General features: G+C 42.3%; 1 protein-coding gene across 1 annotated transcript in view; it reads left to right on the top strand.

Moving 5' to 3' along the window:
* LOC143341679 (limbic system-associated membrane protein) overlaps positions 1–24,147 on the top strand; it is a 69,243-nt gene that overhangs the window by 20,639 nt on the left and 24,457 nt on the right. The window lies entirely within an intron of this gene.

Below are 24,147 nucleotides of genomic sequence, written 5' to 3'. Positions count from 1 at the left end.
GATTATCCTTTCATGTGGATGTGTGCATTCTATCGGATATCGTATAGGCGTTCTGAGTGACAATTACGGTAAACGCGACATCACGATAGCGTTTGGAACTGCAGTGTGCATTCATTGATAATGACTCGTCTTATTAGACCAACATGGCGGGTCGCTGAAGGATTAACGCGAAAGAGCCTCGGCACTGTTTCGAGTAATCCTGTTTGATTTGATTTCACCTGCACCCTGAGATCTCACGAGGCACGGCTCGCAGTTCAGAATCCAGCTTCCATCCCGTGGCTTATGCCGTGACAAATGGCAAGGTTTCGAGATAACGGCAAGGAGATCCTGGATTCCTATCTCTCTGTCGATCGATCGGTTTCAATTCGACTTGCTACGTGAGACTCTCCGCTCGGCCTGGCAAATGGAATACGAATACCGACGCGTTTATGTGCGGTCCGGCATATTGAAAAAATTGATCTATAGCCGGACCAGATCGTGTTTCGTTTAGGCAACGTAGTGTACAGAGAAATAACAAGTTTTCCTAGTCTCTGAATTTTTAAAATCAAAAGTGGTAAATAAATAAGTGGTCGAACTCTATCGTAACAAGCACAGATATAGCAAGATCACCAGTCTAACGAGCAAAAATCCATAATGACGTTAATTTAATCATTTTTATAACGAGCCTGCGACACAGGCATATTATTGAAACGTTGGGAAATTGAAGAATATCTAAATAAAAATATTAAAACATCAGTTTTGAGGCTCGCGAATAAACTAATAAGTTCGAATCCCGTTTGTTTTTGACGAGTACAGATTTTAATTTTACAAGATTATATACTTAAAATCTATGCTAGTTATACGATTACAAATGTGCTGTGATTTTACTGCTTTAAGAGTTATTTCGTGAAATAAGGGAGTAGTGCTGATTTAATTAGGACACAAACGTGTCCGCTTTGTCTTAGAGGAAACTCCGGGTCTTCCTCCTCTGGGAAATCGAAGGGTCAATCACGTTCGACTAACACTCGGGTAATCGTCGCCGAACCCGCGGTGTGCTATCGTCGTGGAAATTTCGAGAAATCTTCGAGCAGACACAGTCGATTTACGCTCGTTACGAGTAAAGGCCGACATTTCCAAGTGCAATCGAGACACGTTTCGTACAGATTACAACGTCGAATATTCCAAGACGGTGTTAACTTCGCTGAACATGTATTACAACCGTATCCGCTATCTGTGCTCGAAATAGCCACCCAATATCGAATTTTCTGAACCGTACGAAAATGTCTCTAACGATTAAAAATTAATATGCGTCGGAAAATAGAATTTCCTTGGCTAAGGTAATATTTTAAATTTTAATATGTATCTCCATTAGCCCGTTGCAAGCGCTATCTCTAATACGGTGACAGAGGATAAACGTCTGTCTTTGTCGTTTCGCGGATCATTTTCGAGCGATTTTCTATTCGTGCGAGCTAATTTTGCTAATTGTTTTCTAATGGACTGCGAAGCCAATTTTTGTTGGAAATTTTATTACGATGCAATTACTCAAACGCAACGAAGAGTTTCAAGAGTTCAGGAGGATATAACGCAATATTAATAAATTGGTACGAGTACTTTTCGGACTTCGACTCTTCGCGTGGCGTTCCCTGACGACGAAGGATCCATCGCGATCTCTCGTGAAAAACACTCGCTCGTTTTTCGTCGGATCTCGATACTTCCGACGGCAATATTTCCCGTCAAGAGAGATTTATTTTAGGCTTTTCCTGCTCGCGAGCATCGATGAAACCCGGGAAACGAAGCTCGCGTAAAAAGGTAAACACGCCGATGCTCGATGTTCGAATTCCGTCGAACGTACGATGACTTTCATATCCTTCCGCGATTATTATACGCCGGCTGGAACGATTTTCTCCGAGGTTGGGCGGGTGTAATTAATTATGTATCCTCGTGTCATTTGCTTGCGCAACGATGAATACTTTCCACGAAGAAGAGCCGGGTATTGGGAAAACACGCGGACGAATCCCCGTAATTAATGTTGCTCGATTCGCATGCGCTTTAGCGAACGATAATTTACGAGCTTCGATGAAAACGAGACGTTATCTTCGCGCGGCTTATTATCGTTCAAGGCATTACGGGTTTCAAGTTCACTACATAATTAACTCGATCGTCGCCATGATTAACGAACTGCTGGCTAGTTTGCGTCGCCGAGAATTTATAACATCATTTTTCCCCGGAATTTTCAACGCTCCAACGGAAACGCTGGAAAAGTTGCTTTACCCAGGCTGAATGATTTCCCGGTATTTTTTGCTAACGCGTCAATTAAGAGAAAACTGTCTACGTAAATGCTTCAAATAACCGAAGACGAAAATATTTTGTTTTGCGAGTCATAGAAACGTTTCGAACCGTTACGATTGTGTTGTTAAAAATGTAACGATGCAATTTGTCGTGTACCTTGTAAGAAAATAAAATAGAAACGTTTATGTTTTCAATCATAGCACAATGGTCAAAGCGTTTATCTGGGTTGTCGGACCAAGAATGGCCGCGTCGTCTTTCTTGGCGGAAGATCGATCCCCACTTTTCCAACTCGGAGATTCCCATGAGGAAAAGTCCTTAAGACCGATGTCCTCGCAAACCTTTGCTGCGTCGTAGTTGCCAAACTCGCCCTCCCCGGTACCAAAATGGGCCTAATTTATGGCACCTTGAAATATCTATCGTCTTTACTTTCCGAATCTCATGATTCATCCTTTATAACTGCAGAATTATAAAAATACTGCATCCAACGAGGGAGCATTAAACAATACGACATCGGCAATTCCAATTCCGATTTATTTTATTAGCAAGTCAGTCTTCCACGCACAGGTGTTTCTCTGATACACGTCTCTAGGGAACCTCGGAATAGATTCTGTACGGGAATTAAATGACGTGAGGAACGCAAGCCTATTCCGAATGGGAAGTCGCAGCTTAGAAATCAACAATCTAATGCGTACGGAAACGCTTTCGCGGCGTTTACTCGACGAGAATCTCGGCGAGGAAACAATGGATATCAAACGTGCTTCATAGCGAATGAAATAAATTCTGCAGCGGTGAAATAGCTCCGAGTTTTTCCTTGCCTGTTTCGAAATTCGTCTGTTCCCCGTAAAACCCAACTGATCTTAGCCAGGTTCGCGAAAGTTTCAGAAGAATCTCACCGTTTACTGGTCGTAAAGCATTATCTTGAGAAGTTGTGAATTCAGTTATTCCACGTAGGAACCTCTGCTCACACTTTCCTTCTTGAGATGTCAGCTTCTTACGCTTCGACAATGCTTCACTATTAGACGAAACTTTCGTTCTATTTATTCATATGCTGGTAAAATAATTCCTATGGAAATTGTAAAAGTTCTAATAGGTTGAGTTGTTTGTAATTTCACGGTCGAAAAGTGTACCGACAGGCTATTAAAATGGCGAGGAATTTAATCAAACGAGAGAAACGTCCTCTCGGCCGACCGCATTCAAATTTACAACCGATAGGAAGCACGAAATTCGACAAGATTCCTTATCGTACTCGAGCGGAGGAGAGATATAACGGAAAGGAGGGAAACGAACGGTAATAAGAATTCCGATTCCCACTCGTTTCATTTCGAGTTCAGCGAAGAGATCCGTCTTGAAATTGTGGATCCTGGCAGATCGTTTTTTCGATAACTCGGTGAAATGGGCTGGCAGAAAAAAGACTACGAGAAAAGGAGGGAAGAGCGATGGAGAAAAGAAACGGATAAAGTCGGAAGATTCGACCAGAATCTTGGAAGGTCCGGACCGGTCGGTAATAGAGAAGAAAAAATGTAATTTGCAGGAGACATTTGGAACTTATGAGAAGACCATGTCGAGGAAATTCAGCGCGACCGGCTAACAAAGAAGAAGCAAAGCGTATGCCTGTTTTTCGACCATCTTCTTCGTTGAATCCGTTGCTACGAGTGCAAAGTAATTTCGAATCTCGATTAATCAAGAGGCAAATTTCGACGGAGTTGCGTGCGCGAGCCATTAATTGCGCGGGTATTACGTTTACCTTGGAATCCCGGAATCGTTCCGGTTCGAAGGTGATGGAAGCTTGCACTGCAGTCGAAATCCTTCTCTCTATATTAGATCAAATTCTCAGCATCGTCGTCGCTAATTGAAAACGAAGAACGCGATCGAAGCTGCCGGAGAGAAGAGATTCCCCTGGCACGAGAACTCAGTGTCGACCACCGATGGGTATTCGAATCTCTGCATCGAAAGGATTCGAAACACTCGACACTTGATAGAAACGTTCTAGCGATTGAGTCTTTTAGACCTTCGATTCTTAGCCATTTATTCCTTTATCGATCGTTGGTGTTTCGATTTATTACGTTGAATAAGTCTAACATATTATCTTCGATTGATACACAACGTTTTTATCGACCTAGATAATGTGCTATTAACACTAAAACTACCAGTACTTCATGTAACCCATTCCTACCATGCCCGGTTTTCTCTTTTACGAGGCAATGTACTTCCAATTTTTACATTATATGAATAGAAAGTAATTACGCAAACATCCTATATTTAAATTTCAATTAGTTTTCAATTAAATAAACAATTTATAATCCAGTTGTATCATACACTAGTCGTACGATCGGTAGAAATTACTGAAACTTCTTTAGGAATGCAGGGTCAAAGTAAATGTCAAAATAAACATGGAAGACAAGAGAAATTATAGTAGGTGATATGATCATTTGATAGAGGATGAAATGCCCTTTAAAATGAGCGTTTGTACGAGTCGATAGCTTTATTAGTTCCGGAGATATAGCGATTTTAGTTTCGCGTCGATGCGGTGGCTAGTTTCGGAGATATAAGGGTCCGAAGAGTTTGTTTACTACGGCCTTGGCAAGGCCGTTGGCCGCACGTGACCGTAGTAAATAGTAAACGTGACGTCACTCATTCACTCGGTCAGTGGGTCAACGTGCGACAAGGAGGTCCGACGCGACGCGTCAGACGGAGACAGCGATAGTCGAATTAAGAAAAATTACCTTTTACATAAATTACGATATCTCGAAAACGGAAAGTCGGATCGACAAAAACGAAAAGCCATTTTAAAGGGGAGGCTTTGCCGCTGCTAACGATGGCTCAATAATGGAGTAAACACTAGTAGTTTCGTAACTGCAAGCATCTAAAGTTTTAGTACTTTTAATACGCGTCAATGGGCTTTCGTAAGACGGAGAGCGGAATTTAAAAAATTACCACTTCATATAAATTACGATATCTCGAAAACGGAAAGTCGGATCGACAAAAACGAAAAGCCATTTTAAAGAGGAGGCTTTGCCGCTGCTAACAGTAGCTCAATAATTAATAAAACACTAATAGTTTCGGAACTGCACGCGTCTAAAGTTTTAACATTTTTAATACGCGTTGTTAGACTGTATTAAGACAGTGGAAACTGAAAATTCTTCCCTTTCGTCTTTGCTATACATATATTTCCTATTTACATTGTAAGCTAACCAGAATTTGATACCAAATTTTGTCCAGTTCCAGTCGTGGTAGGTCTAGTGTTAAGTGTTTGTGAAATTATGTGGTAACAACGTAATGGCTGTCCGGCTCATTATTCATGTGCAGCTGTTGAGGTACTTAATAGAAAATTCCTAAGTCGTTGGATTGGCCGTAATGGACCAACAGCTTGGCCAGCACGGTCCCCGGACCTGACACCATTAGACTTTTTTCTTTGGGGGGGAAACTAAAAGAAGAAGTTTACCAACAGCAACCTACCACCTCGGAGGATATGATAAATCGTGTAGTCAGAGCTTGTTCTGTTACACCAGTGTGTCCTCGTTGATCGCGAGAAATTGACCAGCGAAAGGAATACGGGTCTGATTGGTTCACAGAAAATGGGGATAAGAGGAGCAAGTCCTGCTAGGCAACTTCTCGCGTACGCACAATACATACTGAACGCGAATTGATGCACACTCGGCGAAAATCGGTGCGTAATACAGAGGAAACGATGATTAATAACGGTATAGGAGTCGACCATTGTGCGGACTCGCGATCGTCGACAGCCCGGTCCCCCATTTTCGCGTATCAACGGAGCAATAAAACACGACGGCCCTTTCATACCCTGCACGCTCGCGGCGTCCTCCCTTCCAATCGTTCGGACGCATTCTGTCCTGGGATCTCCATTCTGATTCGAAGCTGACCGGTCGATTAACTGGACGCACGGCCGCCGCCAAGGCGATAAAGTCACGCAGGAACATGATTTATTCCTCGATAGAGAACAGAGCCACGCATGGTATTGAACTCGTTGGATCATTGAATTATCGGGAATTATCGAAAAGTCTGTTTTCGTTGAGAAGACGGCTGAACTCAACCCGGATTCCATAACGTTTTTGTTCCGAACGATCTGTGGCCTGAATAGGATGTCGCCTCGACAGATTTCGCTGAGAACAAAAATGTTTGCGGCGGTGGTAGAGATTGTACTACTCTGTAGTTACATCGAAAATATTCGTGTGCATGGAACGCTCTAACCGCGCCGCGAATATCGGAGCATCTGCGATGGTGTTATTTGCAGTCGCATCAAATCTGTTGTTGTTTTGCTGTCGGGCAAAAAAAAACTGTCAAAGCGTAGTAAATTCTGCAACCTTGCATTCGGATCTCAAATCCGCTGTCATGCTGCTGTTGCAAAAAATACCTGAGGAACGTCGTAGTTTCCAATTCGTAAATCAAAGTGTGTATTTAATGGTGGTAGCATAAAAAATGTTTTCTAATTACTTTAAGAAGCAACTCTCGCCTAAAGTCAGTTTTATTCACTTAATCAATACGGGCTACCGAACACTTTAATTCGTACCTAATTTTACCACCTTAAACAGTTCTACGCTGGGTGAAATTGATTCTTGACCTTTTAAGAGGAAATTACTAGCGTTGGTAGGAGCGTCTTAATTGATGGTGAAGTTGATGACTTTCTCGTGGAACGAATTTAACCTAATACACCAATGTACATCGCGTGCGTCTAAACCTAACAGACCACTCGAACAATTCCGTGTAACGAGCTGCTTTCTACGAATCCCTGGAAGATACACGCTGATAGGAAAAACAGAAACTTTCCTTCTCTTTCGCTTTCCGCCAGCCTTTCATATCGCAGCTCCGAATACAAAAGGCGACGTTAAACAAAAGCTCCACGCCGCCCGTCAGGACGCATTTAGACATCGAACAGAATCGAATCGAATAGAATATCATATATACTCGGTTTTACAAATATTGTATTAGGCATTCAGATGGGTCGTAAAAATATCTAGAATAGCTAGAAATAAATCCTAACCTTTAAAACTATTTGGAAATTCCTATTCAAGTTTGATTCCATCATGCTCTACATACTCTGGTAGAAACACTCGCTCGATCTCTTCCACTCTGAAACTCTCTTCCCTGATTTTGATAAAACATTGAAGGCTCGCGGAGGAGTATGTATTCTTTCGGAGGTAGTATCTCAAGTTTAAGCGATGAAACTATCCTCAAAAGTCTGATCCTTTGAACTAGATTTATGGACGCTAAGTAAATACGTATCTCTTATTTTTGGCTGCTCTACAAACCTGCAAAATATCTTCAAAATCAGCATAGACGCTTGGAAGTTGATTATCAGTTATACGATCTCACTATTTTAAACTATTAGGAGTTGTGTGTTTATTAAACGATGTCCACGATAAATTTACAATTTCATTTTCTACATCTGTAACAGTCTGTTTAGATATTTGTTAGCAATTTCGAAACTGAACAAACCTAAAACTTGTGCATCCCTGACGTGTAAACCGAAGGCAGCGCAAAGCATCGCGTAATTGACTGAAATTAAATCCCAGCTACTCATCCGAACTGGTCAAAACATGAATCGCCATTTCTGTTATTAAATTTTGCAATTAAATCAAACCGAGTCCCAAATTCATTCCAATTCGTACTATCAGATTTAGTCGGTTTAACCGCTGTTTGTTAGATTGCTATTTGTTAACGTCTGATTCAAATTAATTGAAAACGGAGGTTCTTGATCGTTCGCGTTTCAAATAAAGGGGAAAACATTGTTTACATTACGAGTTATCAGCTTTAACGCGGAGAACCTTGCTTCGTCGATTTAAATCCTCGATAATCAAAATAATTGCAGCATCTAAACGAGTATTTCCTTCGATAGAGCTTTTCAACGAAGATAGTAATTGCTCTTGAAACACTCTCGTGCCTTTCAATAAATCCTTAGTCTCTGCCAGAGAGATCGAGAAAATTGGACTCTGTTCATCATTATTTCCGTGTGTTCCAACATCTCTGTTCTCCACTGCGGGATTCCAATTCTCTAGCACGCGCACTGTGGCAATTTCGTTAAAAGCTATTCAGCTTCTGACACCGGTATCAAAATTTAAATAGGCCCACATTTGCCTTTGGCCGCAAATTATTTTCCCATTTATTAAAGACTATGGGCTCTTGGACACCAATCATCAAACTTGAATAACTCGTATCCGGCGATCCCCTGCAATATTAATTTATTGCAAGAGAGGGAATAATCAGGTCTTCGTAGCGTGACGTTTCGAGCGTGGTTTAGGGACTCGGAATCATCGCGAATAATATGGCGGGGCATCGTCGTGCGTTAATGGCGGCGCGATCGACTCGCGCGCGGAATATACGGTTACCGGGAGCGATGGGACGAAGTATAGGGAATTGCGGATTAAATGAGCGTTGCGCTGGGAAAAATAAGCCGGCGGCCGGGTCGGCCGTAATAATTCGCCGCTCTCGCGGAGGAGTTCAATCGACGGCTGGTGCAACGTCAATTTCGACGTGCATTCGCCGGGGCGCTCGAGCGGCGCGCGGTTTTGAAATGTAAATTTGCCGTGGGTAACAAGTGCGCGCGGGCTCTGCGGCTCATAACGAGCCGACGAGGAATTAGGCCGTCGCAAACGGAACCGCGTAACCGCTGCGGTCAGAAAAACGCCCGCGATTCGTTACGTTTCTCCTTCGTCCGTGAGCCCGCGAGTTTTCCTTTTTTCCTTTTTCCCACCGCGGCGAAGAAATTAGTCCCGGCCGGAGGCAATTTTCTAACTCGGCCGTCGTTTTACAGTCGTAAAAATCCCGCGGCTCGAACATCGACTCGCGATCATCGCGGCGGGATCGTGCGATCTTAAGTGCGTTCGCCTGCATCGGGACGATCGCCATCGCGAAACTCACGCGATCGGGCTCGCGGGCCCTCCTTCTACGGGGAGATAGCTATCGTATCGCGAGTGCGAGTATGTCACGGACTGCTCCGACGGACAGGCTGTTCGAACGTGGTCGATGAGCGACCTCGTTTCGCCTCCGTTTGAAATTTAAGTCGGCAATCCTATGCAGAATCGAAATTCGACCCACCGGGTAGGACACAACGACGACCGCATGTTCGCGATGCATAAACTTTGATTGAATTTTAATCGAAATCTGCGGAATCGTAGGAATCGTTCGAATCGAACGCTCCTTTCTTGTAATGGGTCGCACGGATTAACGGGGAAAAAATTGCCCCGGCCGTTCGTCCAATTTTCCTAACCGCTCAAACGTAGAAACGAATTGGCGAATCGATAATGACATGCAACGCGGATGTAATCATTTTACGTGTTTCTGATCTTTGCGTTACATTTTCGAACTTGATAAATCGGTTTTCCGAAGCTGTGACTATTTCATAAATAATATTTCAGTCAGGGAAAATTAGTAGTTTCAAACTAAAATGAAAGTTTTCTTTTGCTGGGGATTAATACAAAGATCGTATCGTAAATCCTACCCTTTAAAATGTCCAAATGCTCGCTGACACTGTTACGACCACCCACAGTCAAGATGGCGTCGGTCGAATATAGAAGTATGGCCGTCCGAATCGTCGCAAAGCCACCCCCGTCTTTAACCCGCTCGAAATGAAGGTGCTTGTACCACTTTGCCTAATCTCTGTATATTATAATCCGTGCTTTCGCTTCGGACGAAATAATTTCCACGAAACGTGCAACAGTCGTCCCATAATAGCTGAGAGGAAGGATCTCTTAATGATACGTGAAGCCAGACCCTGGGTAGTGGTCCCTGCAGGTGTTGGCGGTTTCCTGGAACGCTGGTCGTGCTAGTAAGAATTTTACGAGCTCGTAAAACCCGAATCCTTCGCGCGATGAATTTCATTAGGATACGTGTACCGGTGATCTCGCGGAAAATTCGTCCCTGAGAAGAATTCATTGGACGCGAACCTTATTAAAGCGAGGCTGTGTTTATACTCAGAGCACCGATCACCAGTTAACTCAAGATTCCGAAACGAGGGCGGACAACGGTTAACGTTATTTGAGAAATTTACTTATTCCGTGATTCAACGGCGCCCTCAAAGCAGACCGCCGAGCGCAGGATTTAACTTAGCGAAACTGTTTCGAGCGCCGTTCCTCTTGCAACGTTTGGATTTCGGTTTCTCTATAGAGTTCGCTACGGATGCGATGAAAATTAAATTACTTCCTTTAGCGGGAACTCTTCCTCGAGGCCATCGGGAAAACATTCCCGTTTCGGAGATTTCGCGTGACGGTAAAAAATATTTGTATGCATTTGAAAATAATTAAAATTGGTTCGAGGAAGACGGGATCGGGAGATGAAAATCGCCCCAATTTAATCAATTCCTTTTTATTCGTATCCAACGCTCGTTTCATTTGTAATATTTTTATTTTTAAAATAAAAGGTTCATTTTTTATTCGTTTCTGTGCAGGCGCGTGTTTCGAAAAATTCACTGACCCGTTATCAACGCGCCGGGTGCGAAATAAAATGCGACTCTGAATGATATCGTCGATAAATCACTCATCTAATTGACTGTCTAGTTAGCGGTATCGTTTCGAAGCAAAATTAGTTGGCCGTCTCGTTCGTCTGCACGGACAGTGGTTTTACGGCTTGGCGCACAGCGTTTCGAGATCGCGTTCCGGTGATACATCGTTGGCGTCTCTTCTATTTTCGCGCTGAGAAAAACCTTGGCCGAGTAACGACGATGAAGCGTGTAACGTAACGAAGCTAGTTAGCTGAAGATTTTGAAACGAGAGACCTGTCGTTTCTTCCGTGGCCGCGCAAAAATTAACGAGACCGCCTTAACGGTAACCAGAAATGCTCACTTTATTTATCCGCGTATTGCTTTCGTTTCAATTTTCAACGTAACCAGAACCGTTTAAAAAATACTGTAGTAATTAAGGAAATTCATATCTGCGAAAGATTCAAATCATTTATACCGCGTCTGACTTGTGCTGGTCAGATCTACTTCGATGCAACTCATCTTCTTTTATTTTAGGACAAATTTTAATTCCTCTTATGTTCGTAATTTTAAGAATAGAATCCTCCATTAAGTATAGAAACAACTAGAAATTTTGCAATGTTATTCCTTGTTCGGAGTTCAAGTGCTTCTGAGAAGAGTCCTCGTTAGAGAATCGAGATTCTCGTTAGTATCTTGCGTATTTACCTCTAAACACCTCTCTAATAAATCATGTGAAGTTAAATCTCCTTAAATCGGCTTTATTATTGATAGAGCTTCTTCATTCAAGTGGTCTATTATGTATGAAAACCCCGTCTGTGTACGCAGTACATTTACGCCACTAGAACCAAATCTTGAACAATAAAGTTATAGCATACCAAGGGAACACATTTTGAAAACTATAAACACTTGAGAAATCGATATTCCTACTTTTCCACATCAGAACATCCACTCAATAGATTCTATTTTACTGGTTTCCAGAATACACAATCTTAGAATTGTTCCAAGACGCGAATAAATTGTTGTAGATATCGGCATTATTATGGAAGCATACACTTCTAGTCGAGCGCTGTTCAAGATATTCTCGGCGGTTTGGGAACTTGCGAAGCGTAAACCCCCCCCCCCCCCCGTTAGCATGTATAATAACATAAGTCGGAACTTTCGGGGGATGATGTTAAAGTTATTGCACCAATATATACAGATTAGAGCGATCGGGATTTATTACGGCGTTGTATCGATACCTTTGCTCTGGACAACAATGAAACCAACAAAGTCATTAAAAAACGAGCAATTTTATACGGCTGAAACCTTGAATTAATTCTTTGCTAAAACCAATAACACGAATTCCTTCGTTCGATAAAAAGTTCTTATTTAATTACTTACATACACGTAGTTGTAATAAAGTAATACATCCCCCCAATGTCCTCGACATCAAAACAACGTTAATCCCGATTGACCAAAGGTTCGTATTCTCTCTTCCCGAATATTATTCCGCGAGGAATTGATATCGGTCGTTGGGCGATGCAGCGACTATCGCTAATGGCGCGCGAGCACCAGTATATGTTTTTTCCCCTCCAGCGAGCACCGCCGGGCGAAAAAAGAAACGCCGGATTTGGGAAAAGGATATAAATACAGAATTTGTTCGGTGCGCTTCACCCATCGATTGCTCGCTATAGGCTGGATTTTTTTTTTTTATGCGTCAGAGTAGGCTCGTTCCGACGGACGAGTGAGCGTTGGCGTAATTAACGATTCGCGACAAAAATGTGTCCCGGAGAGCCATTGAACGTGTTGGGCCATTCGTCGCATGTAAAAACTGTTTCTCTCGTTTCGACGGGTCGTGCGACGAATTGAGAGATCCGTGGCTGACACACACCGGCTCCGACGCATAAAGAATTTCTCGGTAATTCAGGGCTGGGCTCCCACAATTTGTTCGGAAGAATCTCCCTTGGCATTTTTTTTTTTACCCTCCTTGCTCGACACTGTCCCGGTTCGAGTTCCATGCGAAAAGTAGGTCGACGGATTTTCGTCATTGAACGGAAGATACTCGGGAGTTCTCGTTTCCTGCGTGCACCCACACGCACACAGACCGTGCGACGTTCCTCGCGTGTGCTGATAAGATGTTTCCGGGATCGCGGGGAACAGGGACATCGAAGAAGTTTCGCGGCAGATTATCGCTTACATGAATTCCGCTCGTGCCTCGCTGCGAGCAACTTTGTTCACGTGTCGCGCGTCTTTAAACCCCCCCCGGTTTACGAAGTGAGTGAAAATAGGCCGTTCACCAAACGATGCGGAAAGAAGATAAAGTTACGGGACTCTGGAAGCTAAAACAGATCCGCGGAGTATTTTTGTCGAGTAGACGGCCGGAAGAACGCGGAGCTTTTCCGCTTCCGTATGTGTTCGTATCTGCTTTAATCCTCTCGAGGCGGTGCAAGGTTATGAGAAACTGTTTAAATAATAGTGTTTCTCTTATGTTCTAAATTACTTCCGTTCGCGATAAAGAACTGAGAAAGAAACACGCTTCGCGCTGTGCCTCATTTTTTAGGTTAATAAGTGCACTGCTGTTTAAGAGTCTCGAGAGAGTTAGAAAGACAATCGATATTCTTGCATTTTCTTAAAATTTAACATTCCTAAGCAGCAATATTTTATCAAATCTGTACGTGTAATAGTGCAATTCATAGTGGGCTAAATAGTTAATGGACTAAACTGTGAAAGGGTTAAGCTAATGGTACGATAATATTTTAATTAGAAGTCCCTGGGTCTGCGATACACTATTTGTAATAACCAAAATATTCAGTTTCGCGTTCGAACGGAGCTCGCATTAATTTAATTAAATAATCCGCTAAGTCGTTTAATGGGATTTTTGGAGGCTTATTTAAATAAGGCTGTTAAATTTGCAGAGGAATCAAAATAGAGTGTAATTCCGGGCGAAAACGTTTCCACACGAAACAACGATCCCTGTTCTCAGCTCGATCGTGAATTCTGACATTAAATTTTACTTAAAGTTCCAAAGTAGGGTAATGCGTTTGCGAAGCAGTACCTCAATAAGAAGGTAAAAATGGGGGAAGTAATTTCGTTTCCAACGAAATTTCCGAAAGAAAGTCTCTCGAGCCGAGTATGCGAAATTTTCCTAGGAACTTCGGCGAGCCTACAAGCGCAATCTCCGGAAAGTGTCGGCCGTTATGGCAGTTTCGTGGCGTCTATGTATTCCCGTATCTTTTACTGAGAGCGTACACCCGTTGGCCTCGCGTGTCGGAAATAAATATATCTCTCGTGGATCATTGATTTTTGTAAAATTCGTTCGGTGAAAAAAGTTTGACACGGTTAGGCAAGCATGCGAAGAGCAATCAAATAATGGTACCTGTATCAAATAAACAATGAACAAACATTGCTTATAATTATTGACAGAATTTTCATAGTAATTGCAAGCATGTGTGCTTCAAAATGTACGTCAATGTTTTCTATAAAATTCAACTATTATTTTTAGAAATGCTTTTACGTACGATACAAATATCAACATTCATTTATAAAATAACGTTTGACTGTGTACATTTCATTTATTCGTTTCGAAATTATTAAGTTTACGCTCTATACACTTTTCACTTCATCGACTATTTTTTTATGTGTGTTTGCAGAAATTCAACTCGACATACTAATGAAAAAAAAGGAAGCGAGAATGTAGGTTTTTTCAAACAATCGTACACTATTACCGATACACGCATCACAATATTTTCCGTAGATAATTGCACTTTAACAATTACTCTGGACCTATGAGGTTATTAAAATTTTTGGCGCGGGAACTGCAAAATTTGACTCCGTTTCTATATTGATAATTGAACGAAACTCGATGGGCGATAATAGTTCGATAACGCATCGAATTGCGGAAAGCTTCACGGTGGAATGCAGAAGAGTTTGTGTATCGTTGTTCCGCGAACGTGATTTCAAAGCGACGCAGAAAAATCTCGATGTTTCGTTCTTTTTTCTTCGTTCCATAGCGGGCAACCATCTAACGGTATTCTTCGATTGTATGCTCGAAGAATTTCATGGCTCTCTGTGAAGACTGGGAACAAATTCCACGGCGTACGAGCCTCTTACGGGGAAAGAAATCCTACAGGAACGATTGGTCTTTCTCATACGCGAGGACGAACGACGAATTCCTTCGATGGTTGGACGGGATGTAAAGGAAACCACTGTATCGCACGATGGCGAAAGAATGGAATAACTTTCGCTTTGCGTCGCTTTTATTTGATCTCGATCGCTTTCCATGCAACGTGCGAACGCCAGCTTTTATTCGCGAAGATTTCATACCTGAAACCGTTCTCCCGCCTTAACGACGCGACATCGATTCCATTTTTTTTTAAATTGCAAATTAACTGTCGCGATTTTTAATAGCGTGGTCAATTCGCGGATTTTTATTCGCATTTATCAAAGGTCGCGACGCGATTAGACTAATCACTGAATTTAAGTAGCAGACATTATTACAGTAAGTGCACTGAAATAGTTGCTTGCGAAGGCGGAAGCGTCGCGTGCTGCGGTGTCCAACTTTCCTGCCATTTTTCTCAAAACCACTATTTCCGAGACGGTATAATTAAAAACTCTAACACTAATAGACCAATTTTTGTAAAATATAAACGTATCTTTATCGTTGTTTTCTATTTTACTTTCGTATTTACGGGATAAATTCCCTCTGATATTAACCATAATAATAAAAATAATACTAACGTTCACGGTGCTCGCGAAACCCCATTTTCAATGGAACAATGAAACGTACGGTTACGGAGAAATAGCTTCTCCCGTCATGTAGTTACGATTGCTTCAATTTCTTTGGTGGGCCGCTGGCTGACTTTCTGGGTTAATTCGCGAATCTGGGCCACCGTAATGGCGTGATTATTTATCTTCTAATCTTACTTTCTGACTCCACGGGTCGGAGCTCTGAATAAATAACGTTAAGCAGGTTTTCCCCTTTCTTAAATAGTGGTGGAAACTACGCTGGAATAAGTCCTGACTGCTTTAGTAGTTTAAGCAGCGTTGGACTCGCGGACTGAAAATTTTCGTCGAAATAATTTCCACGAGTCGTCTCTTAAAAAAAAAGGGATTACAATTTTATTGCAACTACGGGGCTGTATAATTATGCACACTCGAATAGAAATTTTTTAGAATTTTAAGCCACCGCGATTCGAAGAAGAATCGTTTCTTTAGTTTTACGATTAAATTGTATTCTCTTTGTGTTCCTCGGTTACCGAATGTGGACACAACTAATTTCCTCCCACTCGTCGACGTCATCGATCCAATATCATCGTATAAATGACCGTTGGAAAATACTGGCGATGATCGGCTTACTTGCACGGCGTTTCGCGATGTTGAACCAACATCGCGCGGAATTAATTCTTTGCCCGATTGAAATAGTTCGATTAAATCGTACGTGCCCAGCGTGACGGGCTACGGATCTCTTGGCCATCGAGAATTTTTTCCAGCAGATGAAACTAGAAATAGATACGCGGAGAAATCGCGAAGAAGGAACGAAACGGGAGCGACGATGGAACGAGGGGGAAAGTTTCTCCTTTCGATACGGCGGATTTTATTTTCGTTGGAGAACCGGTCCCTTTAATTACAGAGCCAGCGTCGAAAGACGAGTCGGACGAGGAGCAGAAGTTCTCCAATTCTAAAGTCGCGAGAACCAGCCGTGGGGTTCATCAGCTCGAGATTAATAGTCCCCTCTGTTTGTTTTACTTCTCCCTTCGCTTACAACTGATAAACTTTTTCCGTGATTAATCGTGACCCGGTCCATGTTCTTCGAACCCTCGCGGTATCATCGTTCTATCTTGATCGCGGGACACTGCTGCCGCTTGTCGAAAATTTTTCGTGGGATAGATAACGAGTTCTCGATTGCTACAGTCTGAACGTTTAATTGGACCGTTTCGACTCGTTAAAGGGTAGTCGAGCGCGAGTTGATTGTTCCATTTGACTCCGCCACCTCACAACCGAATCACTCAAGGGGCAAAATGTTTTATATGCTCGCGTACTACCTATGTTTAAAAGAAGAAAATACGAAATTCTATTCTAACACGGTCTAGAAATACGGTGCTATTTATAAAAACAAGTGGTACGATCAAGGAAAAAGATTTTCATTTGTTCGAAAAATCGTCAATATTCGTGGAAACAATAACATTATCGTATTGTGTTTTTCATTCTTTCATACGAAACTAGTGATTATTCTCTCTCCTAACGAAACATCGTTTGCTTCGTATTTTTCCGCATGAAATAAAATGTATGCATAAATGACACAATATAGGCGCACTTGCGCTGTATTAAACATGAATGGAATATGCGGATGAAACAATATTTTCCATGCTTTTATTGCGACGTTTGCATTGAAAACGAACCGACGTTTTCCAAGGACCGATTTGCTAACAAACTTTGCTCTTCGCTGGAGTCCTTTCATCGTGGCTGAAAAGAAACGATCGAGTATGCATTTTGTTAACCGCCATTACGACGAGTTAAAAAATTGCGCGAGCTTTAGTATTTCGCGGTATCCCATAAAACGAGGCTTCGCAGTCTCGTTTCTTTTCGACGCGCGAGCTTTCGCTTATCAATCATGGCTCACGCGATGAGAATCGGCCATCCGACGGCTTCATCAGCCCGTTGGCGCGAACGGTACGTAAGCACGTTTAGGCGTGTTTCGATCAACGAATTAGATAACGCATCCTCCTTATTCCCTTCGCCATTTCGCCGTTGAACGAGCCCTTTTCCCCGAGGAAACATTTACGAAAATAAAAACGTGGCGGGAATAGGAGGCGAACAAATAAGCGTAGCAATTTTCGCGGGAAATTAGCATCCTGCACGCTCGAAACTATATTCGACTGTTTCACCGTGAGGCTCGCGAAAATAATACGGTGTAATGTAAATTTCGAGAGCGCCGTAACAAATTTCTTAACAAGTTTTTACCGTTGCCAATGAAAATTCACTTTGCACGCAACGTCGGAACTTATCCAACTTTCTTAACGAACAACCCTCGCAGTAACGCAAATTCTCAACGTTCGCGCATGCTCGTACACCCTATTAGCATGTACAAATTTAATTAGCCCGCGAGAAGCGATGAAAAGATGGCCCGCCAGGGAAGTTTCGTTATATCTCGTCGTCTTTCGCGTTCATTACGCCCGTACAAGGAGGTCTTAATGAACGATTCCGAACGGTTGGTTCTCGCAATGTTTTCGCGAAGCTTATCGTGGATGAGCTTACCTTGTACTCATTTTTTAATTTCGTTCTAGATTGCCCGCAATATCGGTTAATAAATAAAAAATGCTACCTTTAGGTTGTGTAAACAAATAAAAATTAATGAGTTATCAATCCGCGAAGCTTTGAGGTATACAGCTTAAAATGATTTTAAATGGAATCGTAAATGCGAAACATTCTGTTTGTTGTGCGACCCGCCTTGAAGGCTACCGTAGGAATTTATACTGCACTCCTAGTAATGAACGGTATTTGGCTTGGTGAGAAGATCATACCGTGCTTACTCCAAACACGACCGCGCTAGAAACTAGTAAAATATGTACGGAGAAATTTAGAAGAATAGTCAAAATACCACGAATGAGAACAAATAGTAGATTGTCAAGGCAGAAGGTAAAATTAAATATAAGCTATAGAATTGAATCGTAGACCCCTGGGCATTTGAGTTTCTGTTTCCCTGCTACGACACATCCGATGGGGAATATATTTTTATCAACTCGTCCTGGAGCATCAAACTCTTTGGAGGGGTATCTACCGGCAGTGAATGTTGTAGTTCACTGTTCACGCAGAAGAAACTCGGTAACCATGGCGCGAACACGTTGTCAATGCGCGGAAACCGCACAAAAACTGTACGGATCTTCGTCCAGGGGGTGGACAAGAGATTAAGGTAATCCCACCTAACCGATGACGGTCGTTCCAAAGGTTTCAACAGATTAATCGGTAGATCGATCGACACTTGCGACTCGTGTCACAAAAAAAATAACGTTTGGCAGCCACTCGCATTCACGCTCGCAGGATATGTAGCTTTTGTGCTTTAATCTGAAATGGATAGGTTGAAAAACGACACGAGAAACGACGTCAGTTCTCTGCGAGCAACAAAACAACCATACTTATTGATTTTCCGAACGCTTTCTTTGCATATCGGGTTTGAAATTGGTTCGCCTCAATCGCGGAATATTTAAATTAAAAGTACACGGACGATTATTTGTAAAAACCGCGCAGCTTTGACGTTGATTCGATATTATAAGCTTTCCAAGTAATAAACATTTAATATGTACGATGTTTACGCAATCGTGAAAGGTAAAACGATCGAATGGTTTACGTTTTCTTACAAATATCTTTTTTACTGATGTGTTAATATATACGAGAGTGCCTTGATATTTCGGTAAACGCAAAAAACACATCCGATCGATGAGGTTCAACGAACGCAATACGTTTCGTACGTTACTGTTCGTTAAAAAATGAATAAACAACAAGTTGTTTCGGACAGTAAATGTTATCGACTCATTCTATACAATAATAAATTCGAATCACGTTAATATTACTATCATCCTATTAAAATATTTGCAAACAGAATTCCAGCCAGGTACCATTTGTTATTCCGTTCTTATTTATCATCTTCACTGCAATCGCGTTCGCAACAATTCCCATGCGGGGGTGTCGCGCGAACGATCAGTCCGCGATATAAATTCCGATGCGCGTGTGTTTATAATCGCCTTTTCCACGACCATAATGTATCTCTGCCATATTTTTGTACTGGATGAATTGTGTTGCCATTGCGTTCGCTAATACTTTCATGTACAGTATCTTCCTTTTCTACGATTCAAATTGCTATTTAAAGATTCTCTAACCCTTCAAGCTCAAGCTCAAGTATTTATTTTCATTTAAAGCCGTTCCTTTCAATTTTATCAAGCACCGAAAGGGTTGTACTGCCTGGCAGAGATATTTACCGCGAACCGCCGTGTAATTACGGAGTTTCTAAATCAAATAACCCGCGGATCGCGTTAATAATGCACCCGTGTAAATGTTCCGCGCAATGTCGAACGCTCTTTACTGGGTCGTGTAAAGGAGAGAGACATTGAACGTCGGTTTCTCCTCACTCGAATAAGCATTAACGTACGAGTTTCGGTGTTTTACGCGAACACGCGGCGCAGGGGTTGAATACGTAGGCCCCAAAATGCCCGAAGCTGTTCGCTTGCCTAGGGCAGAATTCGTTTCATTTGAAACGTTGGATCCACGAGCGTGAACGCAGGCACGCGCGAGCAGTCGGAGATTAACCGTGGAACACGAGTATATCCTTTGAATGAAAAAGTATCTCGATCGTGTTTTTATTTTTTCACCGACGTAACGTTTTAGCTGGTGCAGCCCTCAACTTTCCAGTGCGTTTCGACACGGTGGCCGTTTTTAATTCAGCCAAGTTTTCCGCTCCTGTTTGGGGCGCAAATACAAAAGTACAAATGTATGCTCCATTTAAATTATTCAGCGAATAAAACGAGTACTAATCCGTAGCCGGCAGAGCCGCAAGGCCTGCTCGCGTTTAAGACGAAGGGAAAACGGAAGCAGGGACGCTCGTTTAACCTGAAATCGGCTTAATGTCTTTACACCGGTCCACCATCGTCGCCCTCCTACCCCTACCGACTCGTCCATCGCATTCGTTATCGTCCCAACTTCCATCCTCTCGTTTCGCATATTTTGCACGCGTACAATTTAAACTCTACCGACGACGATCCAGCAGGGATTCCCTGTTCATCTCCGCGACGAGTTGATTACAGAAACTTTCGCGACGACGTTCGTATCAGTATGTAAATAGCGCGGTGGCTATCACCGCGAAACCGTATGACTGAGATCATTACCATGAGCGCCGTTCCTTCCATCCACGTCCGACCGCGCCCTTATAATCTACACAAACACGCGCGACTATCAACTTGCATGCATTTTGCATGCTCGATACAGTGCATTTCAGCTCACCGGGCGACTGCTCCGTTCGTGATCCCGCCGCGAGGTTGAAAAATATGAGAAAAAGTAACGCGATAACTACCTTCGTTGCGCTCTGAATTGGATGACAAACTTTTGGGAATCGGTGGGCACAAAGAATCGAGTGAACGTTTATGCTTTGATATCGGTTTTGAAAGAACAAGGAAAATATTCGGCAAAGAACGTTATGATTAGTCAGTGTTGCGAAGATGTCGATAAAATCCCAGGCTACATTTTAAAGAATATAACGAATGATACTACGTGAAAAACTGAAGCGAAAATATAGAATAACATTTTATCGTACGTGGCTTTGTTCTGCATTTTTGTCACTTGCATTTGTGTTTAAATTAATTCTATACACAAAAAGCAGGATGATCACTTCCAAAACAATTTACGCTATAAATACGTTGTACGTTATAAATTTTTAATTATTTTTGAAAGTTCAAACTTCAAAGACATTCGTTAAACGGTCAGTTAAATAAGAGCGCGCCCAGAGAATCAAAGAGCCGGTTATCGCGTGAGAGCGTACCGCATTAATTAGAGAGTTAAAGGCGTTAGTGTACTTAAGTTTACTTGCGTTTTAGTATACGGTGTTTGTTGCTATTAAAGGATTCATCCCCTTTGAGTTGCAATTTCCGTAATAAGAATCCCTCGACCGACGCGGATGCACGGTTCGCTTGCAGGGAAATAACAGACACGTGGAAGAAATAATTTATTCCATCGTTCTCGTTGAACGATAAACGTTCGAGCTATACGCAGAAACGACGTACAACGTAAAACGTCTAATTTTGTACGGATCTTATATCTTCCAATATAAATCAAGTCGTAGCGAGCACACATGTTTTCATGCGATATAACGGCGTAGTAACTGTTGTTGGCACGACTGAAAAATGTCCTCCCACGATTATGAAACAGCTTTCAGCTATATAGGTCGGGAAGTAAAAGAACCTCAAACGCAATATCGTCACTCTTGACTTCATCTTATTTTCGTGCATAACGCCTTAAAGTTTCTGACACCTGTTGCTGAGTTCTCTGTATAATAATAATATTTATGCAGGATGTTTATCTACTGGCAGTAAACATTCTAGGGGTTGATTACACGGACAAAGATCTAGCAGAATGGCGTCACGAAATTGCGTTTAAGATTTTCTGCTCGTTAGAACAATTGCTGATAGTAGGCGAACAAATTTATACTATTTTCGTTTCTACAGAAAATGGGGGAAACGTTTGCTCGAGATGTTTGATATGAAATATAATTCTTTCTGAGAATCTGTTTTAGTCTACGCTCAAACGAAATGTACGTGAAATGAAAATGTCCGGTGCTGTAAACGCTGGGAATTGTTTCGTGGAATTGTCTAGACGGCATTGAAAAGTCTCGGTTTGAGTGTTTACTCGACAGCGGCGAGAATAACCGCAGGATTGCGCATATGCGCGACAAATAGAATACAATGACCAGATATAATGGCACGCCGCGTTCGGAAGTTCGCACGAATCGCAAGCGTGAACCGTTGCGGGAACGTTCGAACGGTAAGTGTGGGTAAACGCGGAAATAAATTGAGAACGGGAACACGCTAGTTTCACGGGAAATACCGTGATGATGCAAACACCGATAAGCCAGCGATATTTTGTTACCTTTTTTTTTCTTTTTTTTCTATTTTTTCTCCCACCGCAGTGATATTTTTCGCCCGTCGAGCTATTGAATATTGCCACCGACGCCTTTTGTGTGCACGGGAAACTGCGAATTCGGGGATACGACCGTTTGTTAGAGACGGGCAGAGAGTAAAAAAAATCCGATTAGACGTTTCGAAGGCCGGGAAAAATGTCGTGTCGGTGTCGTTGCCGTTGCTTTAATTCGCGATTTATCATCGCCATCGTCGTTCGTTCTGCTCGTGAAAAGAGGCAGAGATTTGAATTAAAACGCATTTTGCCGACAGGAGCAATTATTTCTACTAAAAATTTCACGCTCGATGTTTTTCCGTCAGATTAATAGGAAAGGCGAATTATTTGAGGTAAATTGGAGAAAGTAAATAATTGATGTCGCGATCAAAAATTGAACGAGCGAGGTAGAATAGTGTTGAAATTGATACTGTCGAGCGGGCTGATATTCTGGACGTTTTATTTTCTATTATAGAGATTATTTATATTTTAAATATATAATCTGACTGATAGATAACTTTCTCTGCATTCTAAATGTTCCTTGTTCGCCGATACAACTTTTGGAACGATCGAGTAATGAACGCGAGAAGTTCTGAAGCTTCGATTTCAGGATCGCCTCGAATACACCCTAGTGACTTTGATAGCTTCGATATATCATCGTATCTGCTCCTGTTCATCGACGTTCTCAGAGTCAGTGACAGATATTCTCGACGCCTGTCAATATCCAATTCAAGAAGTGTTTGTCCCTTCGAGCTGTACTAATAATGTCCTTGCTGTTCCACGGAAACCCTTGATCATCGGTTAATGAAAGCAGCGTGTACATCGGCACACTGTGCGTGGGTGTCACAGAGGTTTCAGATCAAAAGAATCAATTTATTCGTTGACAAACGCTGAACAATCATAAATTTAAATTAAAGAAATCGTGAGTTACCCGAAAGTAATTTGGAACTGTAATTTGAAAATTGAGAAAAGTCACCCCCGTTCGAAGGTATACGAAAGAAACGTTTGTTCGTGTAATGGTTTCGTAGTTAACGAAGAAAAGAGGAAGGATACAAAATATTGAGAGGCCAAAGAAGATTGCAGCCCGCGAAGTGAAAACTCAGTGCAAAGCAATGGTTGAAACGTGCCTGACGCGGGTGATAAATCGACGCTGAATTTCGATAGACGCGTACGTACCTGCGAACTCCGTTCGTCGAGATTTTTTCGAATCGAAATTTATTGGATCCTTGCAGATTTGTTGACTGCGCGTTCGTGTGAGTTTGGCAATGCTCGTACAATTTGTTGGCGTTAACTCGACGAGCGTGTACACGGTGTTAGCGTTACGCCCGTCGAATCAACCGTAACAAGCCGCCACAACATCTACCCTCGCAATGAATTTTCTGGCTTTACGAGTTCTATAAATCTTAGGCACCCGGGAACACGTTTGTATTTACAAACCATACTGGCAGGGAAATTACTATTGTCGAATGGCGTCGAGGCCCTTCGTGTACAGGGAGGGTTGGAAAAAGAAATGGAATAGATTTCTGTACCTTCTTTGGGGGTGTATCTCTACTTATAGGGGCGTTTGTATAATGAAACATACGATACGGTGTGTTGGTGGTAAGTTTAAGCGTGTCTCTTCGCCACGTGTTTACAAGAAGAATCGATCGTGAACTCTATGTAAATAGTATCAGAAAACTCGTGCAATTTCTGCGGCCCCACGGCCTAACCCATTGCGGCACGCTATCAGACGCCCTGTTAAATATTTAAAGGGACCCGAGGGTAAAGGAGTATCGATTATTCCCATTGGTTCGACGGCACCCCAAACGAATTTGTAA

This window comes from Colletes latitarsis, chromosome 5 (assembly GCF_051014445.1).
Source record: "Colletes latitarsis isolate SP2378_abdomen chromosome 5, iyColLati1, whole genome shotgun sequence".
Taxonomy (NCBI): Eukaryota; Metazoa; Arthropoda; class Insecta; order Hymenoptera; family Colletidae; genus Colletes; species Colletes latitarsis.
The sequence above is the reverse complement of the archived record's forward strand: the minus strand, read 5'-3'. Positions and strand labels throughout refer to the sequence as shown.